Raw genomic sequence first — 15414 nt, forward strand, 5'->3', positions numbered from 1 at the left:
AAGCCGGTGTCATTTGTCCACATTAGAAAGAGAGAAAAATGCAACACTTACTGTTGTACTGGTCACAAAAATGTATAATTGCACTCTCTTGAATGCTGTTTGGGGTAATAATTGTGTCTACCGTGCCTTTATAAGCTAGCACTGTTGTTGTCGTTCCTCTCCCCTGTGACGGGCCACTTTCGGTGCAATGCTGCAATGAGCTGTCCTACTAACGTGAAACCTATGATCATTAAGATTGTGTACCCTGCCTGAGTGTACCCTGCCTTTCGCCCTGTGCCAGCTGGGATTGGCTACAGCGACCCACGACCCTCAGGTAGAGGATAAAGTGATAGACAATGACGTGAATGTCAATCACTGTGTGGCTGTGAGGTGATTTTGGAATTCCATTTGCAGTGATTATAATATAAATGAGGATATATTGTTGAAAATCAAAATGCTTGCTATGACTTGGGCTCCCCCAAAAAACTGTGTGCATCTACCTTTAGATACATCAGAGCACATTCCTTTAGCCAACGGTTCTGGAATTGGTAACGTCAATCTGTGTGTCTGTGTGTGGCACACACGTTTTAATGCAGCATCCGCTGTTTGAGTGATACTGACATCTCTTTCAAAATTGATTCTGATTGACTTCAGTATAACTCCACTTGGGATCCAAAAAAATGTTTTTGTGTAAAAATGCCCAATGTCACCTCCTAGACATCAAAGTATGTCCAAACATTAGATCAATGGAGGCCCAATGAGGTCAGTGGGGCATGCACACAGGGCCAGGCCCCGGTACCAGCAGTTTATTGGGCCCCTTCCATCCTGTGCCTTTTGTGTGTGTGTGTATGTGTGGGAGAAAGAGTAAGAGAGAGGGAGAGATTTGTTGAAACCCACCGAATCCCTCTTATTTCCCATCTTATTAGGCATGAAAAGACATACCAGATGGCTGGTGGGGGGAAAAAAATCATACTTCTCCAAAAAGGCGAAAGGCACCACCCACAGTCATGGCACAGCTCTGTAAGATTCAAGCCACACATGGCATATTTGCACACACACACACAGACACACGCACACTATCAGAGGCATTTTATGCCAGCACATTATACTAAAAATGTGTGTACAGTTATGCAATGACATCAAACCTCTAACATGAGGGTGTAAATTCAATACACTTTCAATGGACAGACGCATGTCACGTATTCGTCAAGAATTGTTGCACATACGCCTACGTGACGGGTGAACTACGCCTCAAATACGTGACGTGAAGACCACGCGTGACTGTTAAAGGTGAAGTAAGTAGTTTATAGTGCCATCTAGAGGAGAGGCTGAAATTTACAACAAAGAACTGCTGCTCTGCTCACCCCCTCCCTTCCCTGAGAGCTACGGTATCCGCAGCTGGTCAAATGTCGTCCTCGTTGTCTTTCTCCGTGTCAGCTGATGAGGTTCGTGAGGCGAGGGAGAGGGAGAGGGCGAGCTACCACGGCCGTAGCAGACGAAGCGGAGAGAGTGGAGGCGGGACTTCCGCTACATGTAAAGCGACGCTTGATTTGTTCTCTCACGTTTGTCCTTACAGGCTCCGGTGGAAACATGGCGTCTCGCTGCTAACAGTGGCAATGCAACCCCGGCCCGCGACCATGTTATTTTACATGACTTTTTGAAACACTACGAAACTGAAACAAAAACTATTGTACAGCGACTAGACAATGCAGGAGCACATAATATGTATAAAACAGTGGATTTTGGGTTATATAAACCCATAAATACTACACATTGTCCCTTTAAGTACAATTCTACATGAGCGTCCAGACACACACTGTGTAGTGTTTGTGGAAATCAAATACCGAGGGGTCCTTCATGTCGTGCCACATGTGAACACAGCGGACGCCTGGGCGCACGTCGTTAAGATGGCGTAAGCGTTCACTTCAGTACAGTGGTGACACAGTGACTCTTGGTAATACTTGGATTGCTTGAATTGTGAAGCGAAGCAGCTGTTAAACTCAAAATTTGTCATCATAAAGTAAATAATTATTTGTACATTGAGACGAGAGTGTGCACAGGCGTCCGCTGCGTTCACACATGGCATGACACTTATCACCCTTCATTATTTGGTGTACTCGCAATACGCGTGCCTGTACACACGTGTATCGCATGCATGTTTTTCAGTCTTTATGCAGGCGTAGGCGACTTGGTTTTAAAGAAAAAAGATCTTTTGGTTTTCAATAACACCTCGCCTTTCACCCTATGTCAGCTACACAGCACGTGTGGAGGACAAAGCGGTAGAAGATGGGTGTGTGGGTGGTTTTCAACAACATGAATGTAAAGCTTTTGCCAGCTTACGCTTAAGCAAAGCGGGACTCTTTGATAATGTAACAAAATCACAAATGTCACTTGATGAAAACATGTCATCCTGATACAAATGCCCCCCACCCCCCCGGCAATACGTGGGTGATGCAGGGGGGGAAATACACCACAGGGCAGAACAACCACAAGCAATGGAATTGGTCATCGTTGCCTTAAGCAGTAGCTTCACTCGGATTAAAACAATCCTGAGTATATCCACTCATTTTAGTGTGAAAGATGATGTAATGTTCCTTTAAGACATGTCTTTGTCTCTAAATAAAAAAAATACAAATACAATTCTAATATTATAGCTTCAGAATATGTACAAATATAATATTAAACATCAGCCACAGTATTAACACAGGTAACTGGGCTTGAATGTTTGAGCTGTTTGTGTGTGCACTCATAGACAAACGCTCCTTTGACCATCAAACAACCTCTTTTACATTTTGGTCTCACCCATGCTGAAGCATCATCCTTTCCAGTAACTTGTTGTGTTGAACACCCGTGTCACGCACTGGTGTTGTTTTTTGTTTTTTTGGATTCAGCACCTCAGGCCAAGTCTGAGTGAAAGCCTGAAGCTCAAAATACTGCATGACACTTCGCAGCAAAATGTGGCATGCACATGCTACATCAGGGCTTTTCTTCGGGTAATCCAGGCTTACAGATGTGCACACATTATTGTGTTAACAGCAATTTAGTGATGTCAAGTCCCTTTTGGATGCCACCTGCATGTTGATATGGTTAAGGGCAAAATGCAAAGTAGTCTGACTTTTAATTTACAAGACATAATTAAAAGTGTTTTCTTGTGGCATTGTGCTCATTTTCATGCATGTAATGCACTCGTGCACTCACAATCATGTCAGTTTCTAAGTCTCTCCCTTGTGTCATTGGTGGTGTGAGGTCCAGAAACGTACTCCCCTAAAGCAGAGCCACCTCTTCCTGTTCCAGCCCTACAGGCTGAGCTCATTTTGAGAGCCAGGTTTGGTCTCCAGGCTCAGAGGAGGTGAGCTGGCGGAGGTACATGTTTTTTTAGATGGTCACAGCAGACACTCTCTCACCTCGCCTCACCAACAGACAGGCTCTTTATTCAGAGATGGACTTGGCTTTAGATAGGATCTGCTAATCAGTAAACCTACAGTGATATCTGGAGAAATAGATTATGCTGAGAAAATGACAATTTTCTCTGACGTATGCAACATTTTGTTCAATGCACACAATTTCTGCAAAATGTTCCTGAATATGTGGCATAATATTGTGCAGTCAGTCGTGCTGCTCTTTTAAAATGAATCCACCGCTGCCAAAACAGGCATATGGTGTTTCCTTATACATTGATTCTGCATATGACCAAGCTGTTGTTTCTATATGAAGAATCTTTGCAGTATAGGGAAGCTGCCAAGAAAAGACATAGAGGCTAAAGCTTGTGTAATTGTTCTTCCTTTACGATTTTGACCATGCCATCCTCTTCTTGGACTCCTCATCTCCATCCTTCCACTCTTTCTGCCTCTCTTCCCATCTCCCACTCCCAGAGCAACTCCCCCTTTTTCTTCTTTTGCTTTCTCTCCATCCCCCCTCTCTGCGTTCTGTGCTGCAGCCCACCCTGCTCCGAGCTTTAATGGTACATGCCATTAGAAATCCCATCTCTGGATGGGAGGAGGGGAGGGTGGTCTCAATCTTAGCTAAGAGGCTACTTCAGTCCCCCAACATAAGCACATTCACAGATGTCTCTGCCAGCGTAGAGCTGTCTCACCCGTCGCGACGGAGTAGCCCTCTTCTGTGTGAACCAATGAGCCTTGGACAGAGAGGGACAGAGTGATACAGAGCAAGGGGAGGGGGAGACAGTGCAAGAGAAAGAAGAGGTGAAGAGCCACGGAGCAAAACACATACATCGCTGCCTGGGAGACTCTGACGTCTCCCCTCATGCGCCTGTTTCAGCGTGTGTGAGCACAAGAAGAGCAGAGAGGGAGGGCAGGAAAATAAATCCCGGGATCTTGTGTCCTCTCTTTGCTTTATATCACCTTCTTTTTTTATCTCCATCATCCAAGGCATGAAGGCGGGTGTCAGCTGGCACGGCAGAATAAAAGAAGGGGATGCTTTAAACGCTGTATCTCTTTCGACAAGGGAGAAGGAAGAGGAAGGGGGTGACAACACACAGCAGGGACAAAAACAGGATTTCTAGAATGAATGGGAGTCGTTCTGCCGCATTCACTGGGAATAGCAGTCTCACACAGATGTCTCTGAATGAGGTAAAAATAATGATGCCAATTTATCTTTGTTTTTCTCCCCTCTGTGTACCTGATTGGTCGACAGGTCAGATTCAGAGCTGAGAGCACTTGAAAGCGTGCTTGTGAGCTTGACAGAGATGAACCAATTTCCATGCTGATCAGGCTTGGAACAGCAGAGGGGAGATTGCCATCTTTGTCCCTGTGTTTGCTGTGCACAGCAGCACTGTGGAAATGAGAGGGTGAAATCTCTGTATGTTGCATGCTGCAGAGGGGCAAGAACTGGGGTGGGGAGGGGGGGGGGGTGAGTAACAGTCACTGTCAACCTGATGAATCACTGATAATCTTCATGATGAGCGCTGAGATAGCGGAAGGGCACAAGGTGATTTTGTCTGATAACAAGACCATCAGAGCTGTTGCAGCAAAAGGTCTGATTAGAATTTAAATTCAGTAGATAAATGCAGATTAAACCATCAGAAGAGATCCCTGTCATAGAATTAAAATCACTGACTTAAAAAAAAGGGATGGAACTGAATGCCGTGAGTATTTTCTAAGGCAAAGTCTGTCAGAGTTGTTTTTCCACTGGTGACCCTGGGGAGCTGCTCACCCCGTCCACACAGAGAATAACAACTTGTCCACAGAAGTGGAGAAAAAAGGTGAATTGGCCTGAGAAAAGGACTGCTTGAGTTGGACTTAAACGGGCTGTAGGTTCTCACTCCTGACACCTGCCTCTGAAAGCTGGGCTCTTTGAAAAGGGTTGCTGTTCTACTGGTTGTTCTCTGGACCAGCACAGCTAAACAAGCAACTTTGATCCTTACACCTGGAAAGAAGAAAAAAGTGCATTGTTTCAACCGACATTGTCCACTAATATGACAGTCATGACACGACATATGTTGGCTGTTATAGTTAATTGTGTCTATAACAAGAAAAGACAGGAAATGTAGTTTCATTATTGCAATGGGGGCAATAGAGCAGTGAAACATGCTTTGACAATATCGATGTTACAGGGCTCAGTGCTTTATTCGGTGTCTTTAGTGAGCAGGAACTCCGAGTCATCTCATTGGAAAATTGTGCTCATTGTGGTTATGGTTCCAAAGGTCTGGGCTCAAGTCATAAGTCCTTATTCCCATGTCAGTGCAAATCAGCCTCTCTCTTTGTATGGCGTAGCATGCTGACACCCATAATGACATCAGGCAAACTGGACAAATACGCTTTCTCTCAAGCTCCTGTTTTCACAACCAAGCCGCTGTGTATGTGAAAAAGTGTTGCACCTAAAAAGAAACATAGGCATTTTTTAATCAATACTTAATAGGTGATATTTTTTGGTAATTGTTTTGGGGAAAACAACATAATTGAATTGTTTTTTTCAGTGAGCCATAAGTGTAGAAGAATGAGAATGTGTGTTTGTGGTATTGTAAGGAGGACTGAACTCTGGTCACTGCAGGGCTGTGCGTCTGTTAAACAAAAAAAATGATCTGTATGCGATCCTCTCTCTCAAAACACCCTTTTATTTATATAATAGCAGCAACACCTGGCACCCTGCTCCTCAGCCCATACAGTAGCCCTATGCAATGGAGCTGTGTGTGTGTTCCCAGCTGTTTCTCACTTGGGTGAGCGCATGCTTCTGTGGCGCTGCACTCACTGACCATGTACAGTGCATATTTAGTTTCTGCTCAGTTTGCATGTGTCAGCAAATAGCATCCAGATCACATTTATGGAAGCGGACTGCTTGTCATTTCGTTCTGCGTTCGTGGTTGCCTCTGTCCCCTTGGTCAAAACAAAACACAAAATGCTGAAGAGCACGATACATACACACCTAATGTGTCTGCAGTTCTGCCACTGTGCATTGTGGGCTATAGAATAGAATGCAGTACAATACAATACAATACAATAATTGACTGCTTTACACAAACCATTTCCCTTTTTATTTTGATCAATTCATCTTTTTTTTTTAGTTAAATGTTTTATAACCATCAAATCTAATTAAAAATAGCATAGCTTGACTTTGTATCTCGACTTAAGTATAGGATTTTGTTAATATAAAAATAACACTATTATTTCTTAATATCCTACAGCTTTTTACTTAACGTCAACTTAAATATGCATCATGACAGCAATTCATGATTTACCAATACTTATGTTAGTAAGAATAAGCATTATTCATGACAAGCATTAAAGCATTAAATGACACTAAATCCCTAAATAACCGCTGTAATTACACATATTAGACAATACACTATTAGCACAATCTTATCTGAAAGAAATGCACATGCTGCATGTCCATGTGAGGAGTACACATGTTCAACACTGGTGGCACATTTCACACATCATTGCACAGTGTAATAATGTGCATGAAGCCCTGAGAAGACAGAGGGATTAGACCTTGCGCAGAAGTTGTGAAAGCTATTGACAAAGGTGCGAAGGTTTTGAAACAGACGGCAGCATAGGGTTGTCACAATGTCTACCGACATAGAGAACTCACAGATTGGAGGTTTTGAACCAAAATTTCATCTGTGTTTGATTAGGTGTTAGGTGTGTGCTGTAGGTTTCTCCTTGAAGGTGACAGAATTTCACTGCAGATTCATAAATGAAGCTGTCAAGCCTTAGGCAACAGAGGGGTGGAAAGAAATCATTGTCTTTATTGCAGACAAGAGATAAACTAGATAGCTGAACAACCCTCAGTGAGAAGTGCATACAGTACAGCATGTGGTTACATGCAAATGGTATAGTCTCTTATGCATTGCTCTTGAAGGCTTTGGAAAAACACTCGGTCACGTTGCACATCCAGATGTAAAAGCCACTGCAGGTTTGGGAATTCAGCAGCAGACTATAAAGACAAATCAAGTGCAGTGATTACCGTGGGGACCATTTCCCTGGTAAATTTCCATCACCATGAATATTAATCATAGCGTTCCAACTGTCAGGATCGACAGCAAGAATTGCATGTTGACAGTAGACAAGTGCATGATGCAAATGTTACCAGCTATCATTTGAATGTACTACATCACTGGAGGAACATTCTCACGACTCATGACTGATTCATACATATACTTATATGCATATGACAGGACATTGTATTCAAATGAGCTTACACATGCTAGTGGTACTTTTATTTTATGCCCAAGTACAGCAATTGTTTAAATTTGGTTCAAGCTCTGGTTGGAACAAGGGACTTTCTTCAGAGTTTAAATGTTCTCCCTGTGTGAACATGGGTTTTCTCCGGGTTCTCTGGCTTCCTCCGACAGTCCAAAAACATGCAATATGGGGATTCGGTTAATTGGACAATCAAAATTGACCTTAGGTGTGAGAATGGGAGTGAATAGTTGAATGGTTGTCTCTATGTGTGGCACCTGCAATGGACTGGAGAACGGTCCAGGGTGTACCCTGCCTATCACCCCAATGTCAGCTGAGATTGGCACAGCACCCCCACTACCCTCCTGTGGAAGACAATGGTTGAATGGATGGATAACAGTAACCAATGCAGTGAGTGTAATCTGTGTATTCCAGGTCCTCCTGCAAGTACAGTAACTGAAAAAAAAACTAAAATACACATATTATAAAAGAGTATGTGAGGGCATGGTTTTGACCATGAGCCATGGCCCCAGAGGCAGAAGTTTGAAACATACTGCCCTTTATAATGAACTGCTTAAAGACAGAGTTTCAGTAAAATAAAGACTAAGAGCAATCTGTTGGGCCTTACGACTGTGATGCTTTACCTCTGTGGATTACTCTCCATGGGGCACTTAAAATCTGTCTGGCTGCCTATTAAGACAACCACTATCCTGGCTCATTAAAGACCTGCAGAGGAATTAGAGTAAACTGTGCCTCAGCCGGGTGCTGGCTGAGACTCTGCCATCTCTTCCAGCAGCTTTTTCACCCTCCAGGGACAGCAGTTGTTTGCCTGAGGTACATTAAAGCAGTTTGGAGTGACCAGCACCAAGGAATAATTAGATGTTCAATTACTCCAAACTACGGAATTTATCCTTACTCTTTTTCGTACAGCATTTTCAGCAAAGGCTACCAAATGTTGTCAATTTGTAGGCCGTCACCCCACGCTTGAATTGCGAAAGAGGTTTGAAATGCAGTGATGATTTAGGGAATGATGTGGAGCAGTCCTGAAGGTACAGTGAATAAGAGTGAATTAATTCGATTAAAAGATTGCTTTTCTTCTAATGGCTAAATAAATGAGTAATCAGACAGTGTACACCATTGTTTAATTGTATCATGACATGACACCCAGGTAAAGTAGTACTGCCCAACAATCCCTCACCTCTCTCCATCTTCAGCTACTATCTCTGTCTCTCATGTCTGACTGACTGTAGGCAAGTGACTGTTTCACGCGGATAATTCCCGGCTTTCATGTCAGAGGTCAGCGCACACCAGAAGTACTCAGACTTTTCATCGTGTTAATCTCGTCTGTATTAATCGCAAGCATTAATACATCAATGCAATAACTTTGACAGCCCTAACATATATTTTATTTAATGTAATTTCGTGTTGTGTCAATGTGTCACTGTGTCACCACATTGTCTACTACTCTACTTTTAATTTCTTGTATGAGAATACTGAGCACTTGTAAGTCAAATTAGAGGACAATCTTATTATTATTTAACATTACCGCGCATGTGAATGGAGGAGATGTTCAGGTTTGAACACTAATACAATTAACAGCATTATTGTTTCACAGTATAGTGTTTTATGTTATGTTATATAACAAATAAAGGGCATTACGGACAGCTGGCAGTGTGATGTCAGTTGTGCTCATATTCATCCCGCTGAAAGAGATTAGGAGACTAAGCAGAGATGAGACTGGGGGCACTGTATACAGTATGCACAGTCACATAGTGTACAGTGTAGCAGACTCCCAACACACACACGCACACACACAAATAAGGTACACACACAGTTCACAATATTTACAGACACAAACAATAAGCAAAGCTCCTGACCCGGCCCTCGAGCATTAACTCCTCCACTGTCAAACCCATATTCTGCAACATACAGTGACCAAGAATAGAATTCTCCCTCATATCCTTCTTGCCTGTCTTCTGATATTTTCTTTCAATGCAGAAATTATATAACATAAGAGAGCAAAAAGATGGAGCCCGATTCATGACAAAATGAGCTTAAGATATAAACAGTGTGATGAAGACAGCACATCTTGTTCAGCTCAAAAAAAGGGAGAAAAAGAGAAAGTTTGAGGCTAAAGCATATCTAACAGTAGGTGTCTGTGGTCAGTCACATAAAAAGGTCGTCTCTTGTATCACATTGTCCTCACAAAGATAATGTGACCTGACAAGTGTGGTGAGTGCTGTGGATGAGGCTTGTGTTTGTTAAGTAAAACATAATCAAACAAAACAGAAAAATAAGGCAATAAATAAGTTCCACAATCAGATGTATGATGAAAAGAATGTGTCATAATCATATTTACGCTTACCAAAGTAAGAATCTGTTCAACGAAAAAAGCTGCTACCAACTGGGAATTATCTTGTTGTGAGTCTTCTACAGCTTTTCTTTGTTTTTTTGTTTTTTTTCATTTTATACTCTGTCTGTGAAACATTCGGTTCCTTCCAAGAATCGTTGTGGCAATTACTCACTGATTACACAACGACGCAGCACAACAAAAACGTCTTCGTTCCCAGGCAGGAGCAAACTCTCTCAAAATCCTGGAGAATTTGACATCATTTCTCCTAGTCTGGCTTCACTCCACTGGCCCCCAGCACACTGCAGGATCCGTTTTAAGCCGTTACTGTATGTTTACAAGTGTCTTCATGGCCTTGCTCTGCCTTAACTTTCTGACCTACTTTCTTTCACGGACCCTAAGATCAGCTGATCCCAAAAATGAGGCTGAAGCTCAGGGGGGGAATAGGGCCCTCGCGGTAGCACTTCCCCAAGTTAGGGAACAATATGCCTCTACACGTTAAGCAGGCCTCATCATGTAGGTCAAACTGTCGTTAGCACCTTGTAACACATTATTCTGATTGACAAATGAGACTAATAAAAGTTGTAACAGGAGTTAAGTGGAACTACAATGTTTTGCTATTTTTTCAACCGATCGCACACCATATAAAGCCATCAAGGTGTAGATTACTGCATTCTGTAACATTCCATCCCATCTCTGCTGCTCTATGCTTAGAACAAACTGACTTTGTCTCCCAACATCTTCCTCCAGGTCATCTTTGATCATGCTCACATCATCTGCTGTAGGAGGCCTCCATGCTGTGCTCGTGTTCGTGGACGTTTCACTGTACAGGTCTAATTTAGCCACAGTGATCTGGAACATGTACAGGAATCCGCCTTCGTTTGTGGCTACTGTTCTGAGCTGCTCTGCATTTTCTTGAGAGCATAATATTGGCAAAGTATATGGGAACTGGAGCTTGAGAGAATTTTTTTTTTTTTTTGCTTTTACCATTTTTTTCCGACTCACACTGGTGTAGTTTTGATCATCTGGGAGCTTTGCACACATGTAGTAGCCATAAGAGAGACATCATCAGCATCAAGCAGGTCGAACCAATGACAATAATCATTTTCTACACGATTTTGTTGTACGAGACCAATCTCATTTAAAACTGATGATCAACATCATATCATACAAAAACAAATTACGAAAACCCAATTTTTTTAATTTAAAGCACTATATCCATACATGCTTAATTTGCTAATTAATTAATTTACTACCACGGTAAAATCATCTTAATCCAATCTAATTATATAATTTTCTTCTCTGGGGTAAGCAGAGGTAAATAGGCAGCAGTCAGTTTTGACTGACTGAAATGCACTCAGTGAGGAATTACTTTTGATTAGAAATATGTTTATTTTTAACCACACGGATGGTGTAGTGGTTAGCACTCTTGATGCAGTCGGAACAAGGGTTTTTTTCTGCATGGAGTTTGCATGTTCTCCCCTGTGTGTGTGTGTGTGTGTGTGGAGGTTCTCCAGCTTCCTCCCACAGTTCAAAGACATGCAGGTTTGGGGATTAGGCAAACTGGACACTCCAAATAGACCGTAGGTGTGAGTGTGAGAGTGAACGGTTGTTTGTCTCTATATGTGTCCCTGTGAAGGACTGGCGATCTGTCCAGGATGTACCCCGCCTATCGCCCTATGACAGCTGAGATTGGCACAGCGCCCCCCCGCGACCCTCATGTGGAGGATAAAGTGGTAGAAGATGGATGGATGGATTTTTTGTGTGACATACTGTATTTATATTTCCAGCTGAAGAAAACAACTAAAATAAGAGGAGAAATATATGTGTCGAAGTTGGCAGAGGAATTTATTTACAGTATATTACTTCCCTTGTATATGTTCTGTATTTCTGTCAATGTGTGACAGGTGTGGCAGGCAGAAGAATTGTTCAGAGGTTCTAAACTGTCGTACTGAGGACTGAAAGATAACAAGTCTTAGCTAGCCTGATGTTATTGTTCTTCTCGTCGCTTGCATGATATTTCATTTGCAGTGTGGCGCCAATTATGTCTCCCTCACAGTGCTGTGTCTCTGAATCATTGGCATGCAAAGTGTCCCCGGTTCCCTCATGAATGGTGAGATGCTGTTGCCTATAAGCCATTAATATATGGTCAGTCCTGCTTTCCATTGACTTATATTAACAAGAAATATACATTTCCAGACAAATCCTCTCAATCCCTGCCACCTGAGCAAAGAGGAACCTCCATTATGTAGTTTATTGTGTAAAACAGTCAGAAATCTATAGCTCTGTCAACATTAATTTAATGTCAGAAATGAAAGGTCAAGGTGGAATTTATCCACCATCCACATGCATCGCCATTTCTGCCTTGAGTTCTGATTAACAGTAGCGAGCAGGAAGCCTGACCTTGCACCAGCATTAATTTGTTAAGCTTCTCGGCTATAAAAAATAATTACCGCGAACAAACTGCAAAATACAGATAGAAAATGAAGAGAAATGAACACACAACAACAGATGTCCGTTCTCATTCTCCTGCACTTCCTTAACCGGCAAGTTTGATATACAGTTTTGATTTGCAGTCCTGAGGGCTGCAGCATGGCAACCCAGAGGCTACAGCTACTGAGTACAATTTGTCTCTTTATATTATCACTTTGAGAATATGTGGGAATTATCTTGGCAGAAGTTGAACAATGGCTTGTGCATTCACACGGTATAATCTGTAGTTTGTATCAGCTGGGCTTTAGTGCCTCCTCAAAGGATGTTCTGTATTTTTATATTAAGACGAATCATTTTAATGGGCAAAAGAGTGTGTGATATATTTTTGAGGCGTAGTGCCTCTGAACTCTGATGCTGTGAAGTGATAGTTTATGCATTTCTAAAAATATTCCAGTCATAGAAAGCAATGAAATGTAATATTTAGTTCTCCGTTAACCCATCTAAGCTCATGCAATTAAGGCATCTCCTCACTGTGTCTGTTCTCCTGTATTGCTCTATTTGTGTTATTGAATTATCATGTCACAAAGTCTGAGTAGCTGCATTTCTCAAACCACTGGTTAGTTTGAACAAATTCCAGGAGCTCATATCCTTGTTCAGAGTTTACTTTTAGCTACTGGGTGTTTCAGGGATGGTTATTTCTGTCATGCAGGTGATTTCTCAAATGGTTGTGTCTGCTTTTGTTTTTAACAGAACAGTGCGCTGTGGGACCTATTACACTGTCTCCACTCAGAACTCCAGTAGAGTTTGAGAGGATTTCACTCAGAATGAATCAGTATTGTAGTGGTTTTGTTTCCATGGGAGACGTAAGTGAATGTCTTGTTTATGTCTGCTTGGTCTTTGTGAATTACAGAGCAAACAGAGGAAAAGAATGCTGCCAGAGACATTTGTTTCAAATTACTACTGTGAGATGTTGCTGAGTGGATAGATTAGTAGTTCCATTAAATGCCATCTAGGTATCACTGAAAGTGTAATAATTACTTGTGTTGCTGCTGGCGCATCTGTGTGAAGGGGTGATTTGTCAAACATGCTCTGCAGTGATCAAAGTGGCAGCGGCAGCATTTGGTACTTGGCCTTTGGCACTGACCGCCTACAGTTTGATAGTGTTCACATTGTCCTGATACATTTCATGAACACAAAAACAAGCCTGTAACTACTATATTTTACTTTTATCCAGGTTGTAATGATTCCTTTTCCTCTTGTTGTCTATTGTTACTTTCATTTTTCATTTAGCTGTTAAGTTTGGGGCTCAAATAGCGAATAAACTGTGTATAAATGGTCTTAGTTCAAGGTTTGGACAATTTAATAAAACAATAAAGGGAAGACATGAACACAGCACACTGTGGTAGTGCAAACACAGACGCAGTAAGCATCTCGTTAATTACTCTTCTGAGATTTGGAGCAAGTGTGCTGTACATATGTGTCTTGAAACTGGATCATTTGAATGAATGCCAGGTTGCGCTCAGTTACGTGCAGCTCAGTGAAGCTTCATCGCCAGATAACTGTAGACAATACATGTTCACACTGAGGTTAGACGTTGAGTTATAATTCACAGTGGGTTGAGGGCTGAAACAAATGCCCTTGTGTGATTGATTACACGCTACAAGCTAATGAGATAAACAGAGGCTGCATTGATTCAGTCGGGGGAGCAATCATGCCAGAGGGTTATATGCAGCCGTGTGCAATGGCTTTATTGACATGCTCATATTCAAAGACCAAGTGAAAGAAACCATGCTGTGCTTTTGGCTGAGAGCAGAGCTGCATGCTCCTCCGCTGCTTGGAGCTGCTCTGCCCACCACTGCAATCAGGGTCAATGCTTCTCAAATCAAACACTAGCGATGGGATCTGACAAGTTGGAAAACCATCACTAAGTTTGGCACTTACTGCCAAGCAATCGCTGCCGAGAAAATCTTTTTCTCGTCTGAGACAAACAAGACTGCGCAGCAGGCAGTCATGTTCTGACAGATGGGCATGAGAGAACATCTTTGACAGTGGTTTGTGACAAAGTAAATTAAAGGACGGATGACCAGGATTCACCACAGTGCATTATTTTATTTTTTTTCTAAATATCCGATTAGCATGAGAGCAGGAAAACACATCCAGGCTCCTGGGGGGACACTCAAAGGAAGCCAGTTTAATTGACTGGTTTATGATTTTGTTACTCGCGTCTGGTCTACACACCACAGGACACGTGGAGGTGAGTCATCAGTCAGGGGGAAATAGGGGAGCTATAGTAACTGGCAGCACTGATTGTTTAGCTTCTTCTTCTTTTTTTCCCCCCAAGAGGAACAATGAGACCAGAGTGTCTGCTTTGTTTATGATCAACTTAAAGGAAAAGTACTAAATCAAACACTGCCAAAATGTATAACACTCAACCTGCTGTAATGTGTGATCAGAAGCCCTTGGGCAGAAGGGAGCAGCAGGGTCATTACAAACCTTTGACAAACATTTTGCAGTGAAAGATGTGGCTCCTTTTTCATGTAAATCCAAATTAGCCCTCGAGTGACAGTTTAGGATTCTGTGTGTGCGCATGTTTGTTGTTATGCCTGCACCATGTAAAATGAAGTTGACAGTTTTATTAAACACACAGGCATAACAAAGGCTGGATTGTACATGAGGCATAATCAAAAATCATCATAAATGAATTATACAATTATACAATTTACCCTGCTGCAATTTTTTTTCTTTTCCTAACCCTAGCTGGGTTGAGTGGATTAAAATCAGGTCAATAACGTTTAAACAACAAAAGCAGTTCTCCGAGTTATTTAAGTTCCTATTGTACTCATCATTCAATTTATTGAAGATTTGTTATGCGTGTGAGAAATTAAGTTTATTAAAAACACCTATTTTCAGAGGCACTTTTATAAGCAGCATCTATGTTTAAATGTAAAGTATAATACTAATAACAACAACAACAATAATAATAATAATAATAATAATAATAATAAATGAATGCCT

General features: G+C 41.9%; 1 protein-coding gene across 2 annotated transcripts in view; it reads left to right on the plus strand.

Annotated features, from left to right (window-relative positions):
- The first annotated feature begins 4195 nt into the window (after positions 1–4195).
- Positions 4196–15414, plus strand: part of b3gat1a (beta-1,3-glucuronyltransferase 1 (glucuronosyltransferase P) a) — a 61238-nt gene continuing 50019 nt past the window's right edge. For both annotated transcript variants that reach the window (XM_083886310.1, XM_083886311.1), the window contains exon 1: positions 4196–4568. The gene's annotated coding sequence lies outside the window, so the exon portion shown is untranslated. The remainder of the gene's footprint in view (positions 4569–15414) is intronic.

The sequence above is a fragment of the Microchirus variegatus genome (assembly GCF_963457635.1).
Source record: "Microchirus variegatus genome assembly, chromosome: 3".
NCBI classification, from domain to species: Eukaryota; Metazoa; Chordata; class Actinopteri; order Pleuronectiformes; family Soleidae; genus Microchirus; species Microchirus variegatus.